At 43.6% G+C, this 12,697-nt stretch overlaps 1 protein-coding gene across 7 annotated transcripts in view; it reads left to right on the top strand.

Annotated features, from left to right (window-relative positions):
- TMEM150C (transmembrane protein 150C) overlaps window positions 1-12,697 on the top strand; it is a 75,983-nt gene that overhangs the window by 47,167 nt on the left and 16,119 nt on the right. Inside the window, exon 1 of one of the 7 annotated variants that reach the window (XM_047719681.1) lies at window positions 5,840-6,050. The exons of the other annotated variants lie outside the window; for them this stretch is intronic. The gene's annotated coding sequence lies outside the window, so the exon portion shown is untranslated. Of the gene's footprint in view, window positions 1-5,839; window positions 6,051-12,697 lie in introns of those variants that run through there. 7 annotated transcript variants of the gene reach the window in all.

The raw sequence follows: 12,697 nt of genomic DNA, 5'->3' as shown, positions 1-12,697 counted from the left end.
TTGGACAAGCTGCCTGGCCTGTAAACAGAGCACGGGAACACAGTTAGAGTGTCTGAGTGTCAGCTAGAAGAAAAGACTCAGCTGTTGCAACAGGAAACCCGACAATAATGGGGCTTAAAAACGAAGGTGTTTTTTGGTCGTGTTAGAGTCCAGGGTGACAGGCCCCCGTCATCGGCGGAGGAGAGGTTCACGAGAACCAGGCCATGCTCAGCACAGCTGCTTGCTTCTGCTCGTTGCCATCTCTGCTCGTGGGAAGAGTGTTTGAGACCTGTGTGCGCCGGGCCAGGAAGATCCCACGGCAGGAGTTTAGTTCCATGGTGACTTAACAGCCCGGAGGGGTTTGGGCTGGCAAAGGCCTAGCTAGCCATTCTTGGAACATGGAAGAAAGGCCCAAGAATGGGTTGTCTTTTTTTTTTTTTTTTTTTAATTTATTCATTTGATAGAGACAGTGAGGGAGAGAGCACAAGGAGGGAGGAGAGGGAGAAGCAGGCTCCTCCCCACTGAGCGGGGAGCCAGACCTGGGACTCGATCCCAGGACCCTGGGACCACAACCCGAGCTAAAGGCAGATGCTCAACCTACTGACCACCCAGGCACCCTGAGGATGAGCCTTCATAGACATGGAGAGCTAACAGCCTGGGCACAGTTGGTCCCTCTGGCCACCAGGTTTTACTGAACACCCTGTTTCCAACTTGTGGAACTCTCTCTCTTCATCCCAAGTGAGACAAGCAAAATGCGTCCATTAATGCACCCCCTGCGAGTTCTCAGTCTCTGGGTAATGCACAGCCCTTCCACCAGGCTTGGATGTGGTTTCTAATGGTCTGACCACCTGTGAACCGGAAGGCACGTGACCTCCCCTCTACACTCATACTCCGTGCGCAGTTGTAGAGCAGGGGTAGAAACCACAATTAAGGAGAAAGAAATGCACACAGCAGCCTCCAGCTGGAATTCCAGAGTGGGCAACGGGAGGGCTCCCTACCCTGCCAGAGAAGGTTCTCCCATGGGACCCTGATTCTGCCTTTTCAAGAGGACTCTCCTCGTTCAGGGCTCTCTGTGTGTCCCTCAGCCCTGCCCTTGGACAGGCGTTGCCCTATCCTCTTTAGCGGAACCTGAAGCGGGTGTTGGGATCTGCCCCCCTCGGTGGCCGCCCAGCTTTCGCAGCGCGCGGCCTGCCAGTGCAAATCTGGAGGTCTGAGAGCGCCGCCATCACGAGGTTTTATTGGCTGCAGTACCTTCACAAAAGCCACAATTCCCTCGGAAACTCCGCTGGCTCCTGATCGGTTAATTTCCAGGCAGTTCACATACCAGCAATCTCTCCCCAAGTTCGTTCCAGGTCGTGGCTCTCAAGCCTGCTCTCTCTCTCTGCTTCCACGCTTGCCTCTCTCAACCCAACGGCAGCCATAGCGGGGCCTCAGAAACAGACGACTTTGGAAGGAGGGGAACACGCTTTTCTCTGATCTCTCATCTCCTGCTGTATGAGGTGTAGCGGCCACGGGCCTTTCCAACCCTTCAGGGCCCCAAATTTCTAAACTCTTCCCCGTCTTTTGCGTGTCTCTTTGTAGTTGCCGTCTATCGCGCCCTAGGCTTGTCTCTTTCTTATCATTCATACTAAGAACAAGAACAGCTAATTTGCACGAATATGCAGGCTCTTTCCAGTAGTTTCTCATAAAGTTAGAAGTGCAGTCGGAATGTGATCTGCTTTCCAAGTCAGACGTATCAGGGGACAGTTTTATTTTCTTTCTTTTCTTTAAAGAATCAAGAAACTTTGTTGATGCAGACCAGATTTTTAAAGACATTTTTCCTGTGTCTATTTAACCATGGTGAAATATCGTAACACTGAAGTTACCATTTTAACCAATGTAATTATGTGATTCAGTGGCACTAAGTACATTCCCACTGTTGTGCAACCCTCACCACCGTCCATCTCCAGAACTCTGTTCCCATTAAACATGAACTCCCCATTCCCCCTTTCTCCTCAGTCCCTGGCAAGCCATTCTACTTCCTGTCTCTGTGAATCTGACCACCCTAGAACTACCCTTAAACTGCAATCATACACATACGTCCTGCCATCACTGGCTTGTTTCATTTACTGTGATGTCCTCAAGGGTCATCCATGTTGTAGCCCGGGTCAGAATTTCCATCTTCTTTAAGGCTGAGTAATATTCCGTTAGATGTACGCATCCCACGTTTTGTTTATCCCTTTCCCCATCGATGGGCATTTAGGCTGCTTCCTCCTTTTGGCTCTTGTGAAAAATGCTGCTGGGAACACAGATATGCAAATATCTCCTCAAGTCTCTGCCTTCGGTCAAACGGAAGTCCTGGATTGTATGTTAATACCTGGTTTAATGTTTTCAGGACCCTTCACGCTGTTTCTCACAGCAGCTGCACTGTTTTCTCTTCCCAGCAGTGGTCACAAGAGTTCCAATTTCTCTGTCTCTGCCAACACTTGCTATTTTCCAGGATTTTGGGGGGGGGGGTTGATAATAGACATCCCGATGGGTGTCTTTTTCTTTTCCTTTTTTTAAGATTTTATTTTTAAGTAATCTCTCTACCCATCATGGGCCTTGAACCCACAACGCTGTGATCAAGAGTCACATGCTCCACTGACAGAGCCAGCCAGGCGCCCCTTCCCAAACTTTGTCATCACCCCATTGGTGAAGTGTTTGTCAATTTTAGACATTATGATGATTGATCCCTAAATGCTTCGGTATGTGTCTCTAGGAAATAGAGACCTTTTCCTATATGATACAATGCTATTACCATAGGATGCTATACTGTTATCATATGAACACTCCCATTCCACTGGAGAAAAGTTACAAATAGGGTCACGCTTACTTGAAAGGGAGGCTGCTAATGAGGCTGTAGTTGGGCACCACTTGCCCGGTTTTAATGGAAGAAGGAAGAATGGATTCTGGTGCTTTACCAAGCTACAGCAACAGTGCAATAAAGGCTTCCCCGATTCACATCACAAAAATTTGGGTGGCTGGTTTGCCGGGAGTTTGGTGCAGTGTCTCAGTGACGTTATCAAGGAGTCTGTTCTTTCCATCTTCTGCTCTGCCGCCCTCGGTCTGTTGTCTTCGGATCCTCCTGTTTGTTGTCTCATGATTCCATGAAGACCAACATGGCACTAGGTATCAAGTTTTCACAACAGCATCCCAAGTGGGAAAGGAGAAGAGTGGAAGAAGCTTCCCATTACGAGGGATGCAAGCCCTTCTCATTTGCTCTTCAGCAAGTAGACCTCCCCTTGACTCTCACTGGCCATGTTCAAGGGGTCTGGAAAGATACTCATTGTGGGAACAGGATAGCTATGATTGGCTTAGACCAGTAATGACTTAGACCAGTTAGGGCTGGAGCCATTGCAGTCCTAAATAAAGCTAGATACTGTCAGCTAAGAAAAAGAAGGGAAATGAGTGGTAGGTTGGCAATAAATCTGCCACATGAGAAACATTTTAAAATATTGTTAAAGATATAAATGGATATAAAGATATAAATGACACCTGGTTGGCTCAGTTGTTAACCATCTGCCTTCGGCTTGGGTCATGATCCCAGGGTTCTGGGATCAAGCCCCGCCATCAGGCTCCCTGCTTGGTGGGAAGCCTGCTTCTCCCTCTCCCACTCCCCCTGCTTGTGTTCCCTTTCAAGCTATCTATCAATTAAAAAAAATAATCTTTTGGGGGAAAAAAGATATAAATGGACTCTGGGGAGGATCTTGGCTTAGAAATTCTAAGAATATATCAAATTGAAAACCTGGTAGGAGGGGCCTCTTTCTGGGATTATTCCATGAATGAAGTGGGGACAGTGTCTACCATCTCTTTCTGAGAGAAAGAGTTCGTTGGGCCACTTGCATGAGAGGATCCCTACAGTGATCTGTCAATGGAATGATGGTAACTGCTTCTAGAAATTGAGAGAGCACTAGGGATAAACCAGTCACCATGATTCTACTTAGAAATCATCATGTTCTTTTGGAGATGGTAATATTTTATGGAAATCTTTTACTAATTAATATATCTTTTGCCAGTGCTCATAAAAATTATTTGGTGGCAAAACTGACCTCATTGATTGAACAAAATTGCTCACATCCAATTAAAGAAAGTCATATAGGGCACCTGGGTAGCTCAGTGGGTTAAAGCCTCTGCCTTCTGCTCAGGTCATGATCTCAGGGTCCTGGGATTGAGCCCCACATCGGGCTCTCTACTCAGTGGGGAGCCTGCTTTGCCCTCTCTCTCTGCCTGCCTCTCTACCTACTTGTGATCTCTCTCTCTGTGTCAAATAAATAAAGTTTTTAAAAAAGTATATTTTAGGGTGACACCAGGTCACTCAAATTATGCTTTCCCAAACTTAGGATTCAGTGAAAGCAAAATTTTTACTGTCAGCATAATGAGCTGGTTGTACTGCAGTTTTATATCTGAGAGCCTGTAAACATTTTAGCAAAACAAAACAACTAGTCCTTGTTATTACCCCTTATTATTGTAAATGAATTACAAAATAACACAAGCCTTCCACACTGGCCCATGACACGAGCCAGAAAATAGCTTAAGATTCCCAGAACATTAAAAAAAAAAAAAATCAAGGATGCTCACAGACACTGTGACAATCCCAGTTTTTAGTGGGTGACTCGCTAATCTTTCCTGTTCCATTCCAGCTGGCCCTGAGAGCAGGAAAAAAATTGCTTTGGCAGGGAGCTCATTCCTGATAAATTATAAAATAAAAAACAAAAACAGATAACTGACGATTCCAAACATCACTTGCAGTGGAATATAGTTAACACTGAAAAGCCATCAAATGCTAGTGCTTTCAGTGTATTTCCAGCCATCATAAAAACCCTCTGAGTAGGTACCATTATTATTCCCACTTGACTGATGAAGAAACTGAGGCACAGAGAGAGCTCAACAGCAAGCTCGCACAACCAATAGTGGCAGAGCTGAAATTCAAAGTCATGGTCGTCTGGCTCCAGAGTCCTTGAGCTGGAGCTGCCTCCTCACCGTGACCCTAGGTTGTGAGAAATTCTTCTAATTCATAACAGGCACATCCTTTCCAGCCCCCAAAGTATTATCTTAACTTTGAGGACATTTTACTATAAGCAGTTTCTCACCAGTAAAGTTGTAAAATCTGTAAACGATGATGACACAGTGGGCTTTATTCTTCCATTTGTAGGTTGGCGGAGCTTCACCACTGCCGCTAGAATAGGTGTGTCTTCAGGGATCATCACTGGCAACAGTATGCTATATTCTTGACTTCCCAAGCTTCGTGAGGTTATACTGCAAGAACCATCTGTTTGGAAATTTGATGATTAATTATATGACCTCAATTTTATCAAGACCCCTTTTTCGAGTCCATTAAAGTAGTTGGAGTCCTAGGAGCTGGGGTAAAGTGTGCTTAAACTAACACTTTGTTGGGGCACCTGGGTGGCTCAGATGGTTAGCATCTGCCTTGGGCTCAGGTCACGGTTCCAGGGTCCTGGAATCGAGTCCCACATCAGGCTCCTTGCTCAGCAGGGAGCCTGCTTCTCCTTCTGCCTGCCATACCCCTGCTTGTGTTCTCTCTCTCTCTCTCTGACAAATACATAAATAAAATCTTTTTTTATTAAAGATTTTATTTATTTGACAGAGATCACAAGTAGGCAGAGGCAGACAGAGAGAGGGGGGGAAGCAGGGTCCCCACTGAGCAGAGAGCCCGATGCGGGGCTCGATGCCAGGACCCTGAGATCATGACCTGAGCCGAAGGCAGAGGCTTAACCCATTGAGCCATCCAGGCGCCTCATAAATAAAATCTTTTAAAAAAATTAACACTCTGTTTGCTTCCATGAGATTGTAAGTTTTAAAATGGCCAGGTCTTCTCTTGATGCTTAACAGCTAGAAGACTTACAGAAGAACGTAAGTGTCACCAGCAGGAGCCACCACAAATGTTTGCTACAGGTCAGGTTCTCTCTGAGGAAGAATGAAGCTTCAGGAGAGCAGGGGCTAGATCAGCATTTTCAGCCTTTGACTCTGTGCCAACAAGTCTCCACGACACAGTCTCACTTGTGCCACAGACGGGGTGAAAGAAAGTGAAGGTAACTCAAACTTTGGGAATATTTATTGCAAGAAAAGGACACAAAATAGACATGTACAGAGAGTACAGAGAGCTCGTATTGGCTCTCTAGGAGGATTTGACCATCTGGATAACAGCTTTGCAACTCATTTGGGTAAATGATACCATTTGGAGGAGAGCCTTCCAAACCAAATCTAAATGCCAGAACCCCTTCAAGAAGGTTTGTGCAATTTGGGCTCTTTACCTCAGACAGTTTCCTCAGTCAGAAACGCTTTGGGTGCCATTGTTTCAGATTTAATTTACCATTTGGGACACGGGAACAATCCTAAGTTTCTTTAAGGTATAATTGGAAGATTAGTATCAATGGAATAAATATTACACAGAATTAAAAAAAGAAGTATAATTCAGAATGCAAAGATAAAAGTATCTTAGGAGTGTGGAGTACTCCTTCTCAATTCCCCCTCTTTTCCTTAAAAAGGCAAGGAAAAATGTGCTGTCTTAGCTGGTAGGTACCATGTTGCTATAGCTCCAGGAAGAGTAGAATGTGTCCTTGCTAGGAAATATAAAGTTTGGGTGATACTTTCTAACGTGACTGGAAGTGATGGACCCGTTTATTTTAATGGTGTCTGGTCTGGGAAGATAGAAGAAAGAGAACCATCTCCGTTTCAACTCTTAATTCTCAGATAACACTGGGAAGCGAAGAGAGTTAATTCAATACATCTATTCATTTATTCTTTGCAGAGGTACTTCCAGTCAGATATCTAAACTTACCAAGCCAGAAGAGCTCAGAGAGGATTATGAAACCTCACCAAATCGATGTTACTTCCTGCTGCCTCCAGACTCCTCCTCCAGCAGGGAGAGCAGAGAATGCGTCAGTGTTGTTTCTCCACTGCAGGTTTCTCTGGTCACATAATAAGCTGCGTATGGGCTAAAGGACAAATAGGTTATTTTGGATGAAAAGAGAAAAGTATACATAACAGAGTCCTCTGCTGCAGTTAATACAGTCCCACCAGGGAGAGAGAAGGAAGTAACAGGACAAAGAAATGTCAGATGGGGCATTGATAGGTTAGCAACACCAGAAACAGTACCAAATAACTTAAAGATGGATAGGGATGTGACATAGGGAAGGGAGACCTGCCCATCTTCACGCGCGCGCACACACACACTTCACTGTTCTGTTCTTAAGTTCATGCTTGTCCGTTGCCAAAAGAACGCGGCCTGGTAGGGTGTGTGCTATGACCAAAGTATATGTTCTTCATTACAGGGTCTTCCTTTACTATAGCAGAAAACTGACCTGGAGCATCACATATTTCCTGATCCAGGTCAAAGTGATTCACAAACTGTTTAGGGTCTAGCCCACTTCAGTAAGACAATAGAGATCTATAGTTTAAAAAGACATAAGCATGGGGTGCCTGTGTGGTTCAGATGGGTAAGCGTTGGACTCTTGATTTCAGCTCAGGTCATGACCTCAGGGTCATGAGATCAGGCCTCACATCTGCTTAAGAGTCTCTCTCTCCCTCTCCTCCTGCGCCTCTCCCCTCTCCCCAGCTTGCACTCTCAAGTAAATAGACGGATAGATACATACATACATACTTACATATATACATACACATAACCAGGGGTGCCTGGCTGGCTCAGTTAGTAGAGCATTAGTTAGTAGTGACTATTGATCTTGGGGTCATGAGTTCAAGCCCCACATTGGGCATAGAGCTTACTTAAAAAAAAAAAAAAAAAAAGACATAAGCAGATCACAGATTTAAACGTAAAATTGTAGATCTTTTAGGAAAAAATAGAAAATCTTTGAAATCAAGGGGTAGGCAAATAATACTTGTCTTAGACTTAGACTTGACATCAAAAGCACAATTCATAAGAGAAAATCTTGGTAAGTTGGATCTTAAACAAAATTAAACTTTAGTGGGGAGGCACCTGGCTGGCATAGTCAGTAGAGCATGAGACTTGATCTCCCAGTTGTGAGTTAAAGACCTATACTGGGCATAGAGCTTATTTGGAAAAAAAAATTTAAACTTTCCTCCGCAAAAGACTGTGTTAAGTGCCAAGACTATTTAGTGGGGGAAAAGATAGTCTTTTAAATATTGTTCTGGATATGCAAATGAATTACATTACCTTGCACCATATGCAAAAATTAACCAAAAATGGATCAAAGACCTAAAAAGGAAGAGCTAAGGCTATAAAGCACCTTGAATAAAACAGGGGGGAGCCTCATTATGTTGGATTTGACAATGATTTCTTGGATAGAATATCAAAAGCACAGACAACAAATGAAAAAATACAGTGGACTTCATCAAACTTAAAAACTTTGGTGCATCGAAGGACACTGTCAGCAGAGTGAAAAGGCAACTGACATCATGGGAGAAAAATGTGTAAATCATATACTTGACAAGGGATTAATATCCAAGGATTAACTAATATATTTATTAATATATAAAGAACTCCTGGGGCACCTGGGTGGCTCAGTCGTTAAGCGTCTGCCTTCGGCTCAGGTCATGATCCCGGGGTTCTGGGATCGAGCCCTGCATCGGGCTCCCGGCTTGGTGGGAAGCCTGCTTCTCCCTCTCTCACTCCCCCTGCTTGTGTTCCCTCTCTCGCTGTGTCTCTCTGTCAAATAAATAAATATTAAAAAAAAAAAAAAATATATATATATATATATATATATATATATATATATATAAAGAACTACCACTCAACAGTAGAAAAACTGAAAAACCCAATTTAAAAATATGCAAAAGACATGAGTAGACATTTCACCAAGATATGTACATGGCCAATAAGCACATGAAAAGACACTCAGCCTCACTGATTATTAGGGAAATACAAATCAAATGGCTACTAGTAAACAAACAGAAAATAACAAATATTGGTAAAAATGTGGAGAAATTAGAGCCTTTGTATACTGCTAGTAGGAATGTAAAATGATACAACTACTCTGGAAAAAGTTTGATGGATTCTTTAAAACTAAACATGCAGACGTTCCTGGGTGGCTCAGTGGGTTAAGCGTCTGCCTTCAGCTCAGGTCATGATCCCAGGGTCCTGGGATTGAGCCCCGCTCAGCAGGGAGTCTGCTTCTCCCTCTCCCTCTGCCCCTCCTCCCTATGCTCTCTGGTGCATGTGCACACTTTTTCTCTCTCAAATAAATAAATAAGATCTTAAAAAGAAAAAAAAACCTAAACATGCAATTATTACAACCCAGTACTTGGCAGTTGTGGGCATTTAATCCAGAGAAATAAAAACTTACATTGACACCAACTCCCATATGCTAATTTTCTATAGTTTCTTTATTTGCAATAACCAAAAACTTGAAACAACCCAGATGTCCTGTAATAGATGAATGAATTTGTAGACGCTTACCAGAGAATGCCACCCAACAATAAAAGGTGCCAAACTGTTGAGAAACACAAATCTTAGATGAATCTCCAGGGAATTATGTTGGGTGGAAAAAAGTCAATCCTGAAGGTTGCATACTATACGATTCCATTTGTATAACATTTTGAAATGGTAAAATTTATAGAACTGGAGACAGGATTCATGGTTGCCAGGGACTTAGAAAGGAGGGTGTGCAGGAGGAAGGTGGGTGTGGTTATAAAAGAGCAAAAAAAGGAATTCTTGAGGTCATGTAACTCCTGTCATCTTGGTTTCCCTTTTAGAAACAACTGTATGTTCTTTATCGGACTGTTGTGGTGATCATACAAATCTACAGAGGTGGCAAAACTGCATAAAACTAAATGCACACACCTAGCAAGGAATACATATAAAACTGGTGAAATCTGGACGAAGTCAAGGACTGTACCAGTGTCAGTATCTTGGTTGTTGATTGTACTATGTTTGGACAGGATGTTACCATTGGGGAGATAGAAGAATACAGAGGATCTCTGTGTATTACTTCTTAAAACAGTGTGCGAATTTGCCATCATCACCACCCCTGCGAGAATGGTGTAGCCGATATAAAATTCTGAAGAAGCTCCACAGCAGTTCCATTGGAAACTAAAAATACAACTATCCACAGACTTACTCTTTTTATCTCCCAAGGCATCCCTTTAAGGAACTGGCAATTTCTTATATCATTAGGCAAGCAATACAGTATGGTTTTCCCAGAATTTGCCCTATGAGAATTAAATTAGTAGGGGCGCCTGGGTGGCTCACTCGGTTAAGCACCTGCCTTGGGCTCAAGTCATAATCCCAGGGTCCTGGGTTCCAGCCCCACATGGGGCTCCCTGCTCAGCAGAGAGCCTGCTTCTTCCTCTCTGTCTGCCTGTCTTTCCCTCTGTTTGTGCTCTCTTCTCTCCCTCCAATAAATAAAAATCTTTAAAAATAAAAAAAAGAAACAGTTAAAATAATTTAGGACAATAGCCATTAACCATCTGAGAACCTTTGACAATAAGATAAGAAGAGCAATGCATACTGAAAGATATCAAAGGATATCAGGAAGGATGTCTGCATTCCTTGAGAAAAGCAGGAGCCAGGAGAGGAAGATAGTATGAAGCTGTCCTGAGCCCTGCCTAGGAGGGAAAGTACCTCGGCCTAACACAGGCACTGATCTGCTTGGCACGGCTGCCATTTCTGGAGCATATATTATGTGTGAAGTGCTTTACCTGCATCGTCATTAATCCTCAGCACAACCCTACCAAATATGAAATTATCAGCATACTTACTAAGGCTTAAGAGATGAAATCCCAAGCCCGAGATCACACAAGTAGTGAGTGACAGAGGTGGATTTCCGGCCAATGCACCACCACACCATTTCCATTCCACCATACTGCTTCTCTTTAGAGGAAGTGAGCACATAAAACTACTACAGCTTGATGCCATGGCCTTAGAGTTATCTCAACTCTCTTCGTTCTACTTTCCTGCTTCCTCATTTTGTTGCCCAGAGAGAGTTTCTGAAATGGGAACCAGTGTGAGTATCTGTCCATTTGGCAGTTGTATTTCCCCTGTGCGTGAATGCGTTGGCACTGATTTATTCACTGGACTACTGTAAAAATGGTCAAGAGGCATGGGTTCCCTGCAGCCTGGTGATTTTCCATGCACCAGAGCATTCTGTTACTGCAGACGTAGAAGACACCGTGCTTGGGTTAACCTACCAGGTACTGCCTCCCTTGTGAGGGCAGTCTTCAATGTCCTCCCTCTTTTAAAATCCAGTCTTTATGAAGCAAGATGGGGAAATGGTGTTAGTTATGTAACTGGCCCAGACCCAGGACTCTTACTCCAGTGTAACCATTTCATCTGTGCTCACCCTGTCAGAGCAACCGATTGCAGGGGCAGATGTGCGAGAACTGGTTTACGTGCTCAGTCCGCATTCCCATTTTCTGTATTCATGCTACATCTTTGGCTAATGATGAAATTATTTTTGTTAACAAAACTGATAGCTTTATTATAAGCCCACAGCTTTCTGGACGGAAATAAATGAAGAGGCACTGACTAGCCATAGTGGGTGTGCTTCAAATGTTCATCATCCTCCCACATTACATAAACTGGGTAGCCAGGCCTGCTGGTTCCTACAACAGCTTCTCCGTAGTGAATAGACTATTACATAGAAGCTGTTGTATTCGTGAGATGTCCCCTCAGTTATTCCCACCTCCTGGTATGGTATGTGGCATAAGCAGGACATCCGTCCTTGTGGACTGGATTGGAGTAGACTGGATTAAATGGATTCAAAGTGGTTCTAACGTATTTCAACTCTCAGCTTCCGTCATTTATTTAACATCCATCCCACCCAGACAGCTGTTGAGAACACACCATGACTGATCACAGACACATTATTAGGTCTGGGTGTGTGTCCCCTCACCCAAAAGATCTACTTTATCAGGTAGGTCACTTCTGGTAACCGAGACCTTCCTGACACTTTGTGAGTCACCACCTTCCAGGGAGGGTCATGTTAGTTCTCTGATCCCAGGACTTGGGAGGTCCAGGGAGTGTCAGTGTGCAAAGGCAGATAGGGAGGTGCTCAGATACATGGCAGTGCTGGTTCAAACTCGTAAGCAGCTGGTGGTTCACTGGAAAACTCAAAATAATGAGCAGTGATAGCTCCTCAGAGATACCTACTAATTACATTACTCTTCTGTTTGGCAGGTCACCTGTGGAGGTCAATTTCTCATAGACACTCCTGCGGCTTCTCTTTTTCACTTCCACCTTGTGGGGAATCTTTTTATGCATTTATTTTTGCTTTCAAATATAACATCCAAAATGCCTGACATCTGTTCTTGTTCCCCCTTGTGTTCATTGGAGTTAGTTTGAAAGTATTCACAACACATTGTTTTCCCGAACATTCATCTTTAAAGTCTTCGGAGATAGCTGCTCAATAACATGTCAAGAGAAAAGTTCAGATTTGCAAAGCATTTGTCATTTCTTCCTGCACTGCTAATGTACTTAGTAAGCATTTGTTTCTAGCATTCTTGTCTGCCAAGCTGTAGACATATGTACATGCCAGATCCATAGGGCCATAAATCCATAACTGTTAATAATCGCACGAAAAGTAGGTTGGAATAAGCCTTTGTTTCCTAGCCTTCTGTAAGTCCTAACCTAAACCCTTTGTCCTTGCTTAAAAATACTGATGCTCCTATCAGGATAACTGTGTTTGTGAGAAGTTTCCCATTTAGTTCTCAACTCAGGCTCTGGAATATTTAAGCTAATGCTAGATAACAGTCATCCTTGTTA

This window comes from Lutra lutra, chromosome 2 (assembly GCF_902655055.1).
Source record: "Lutra lutra chromosome 2, mLutLut1.2, whole genome shotgun sequence".
Taxonomy (NCBI): domain Eukaryota; kingdom Metazoa; phylum Chordata; class Mammalia; order Carnivora; family Mustelidae; genus Lutra; species Lutra lutra.
This window is presented reverse-complemented; position numbering and strand designations above follow the sequence as displayed.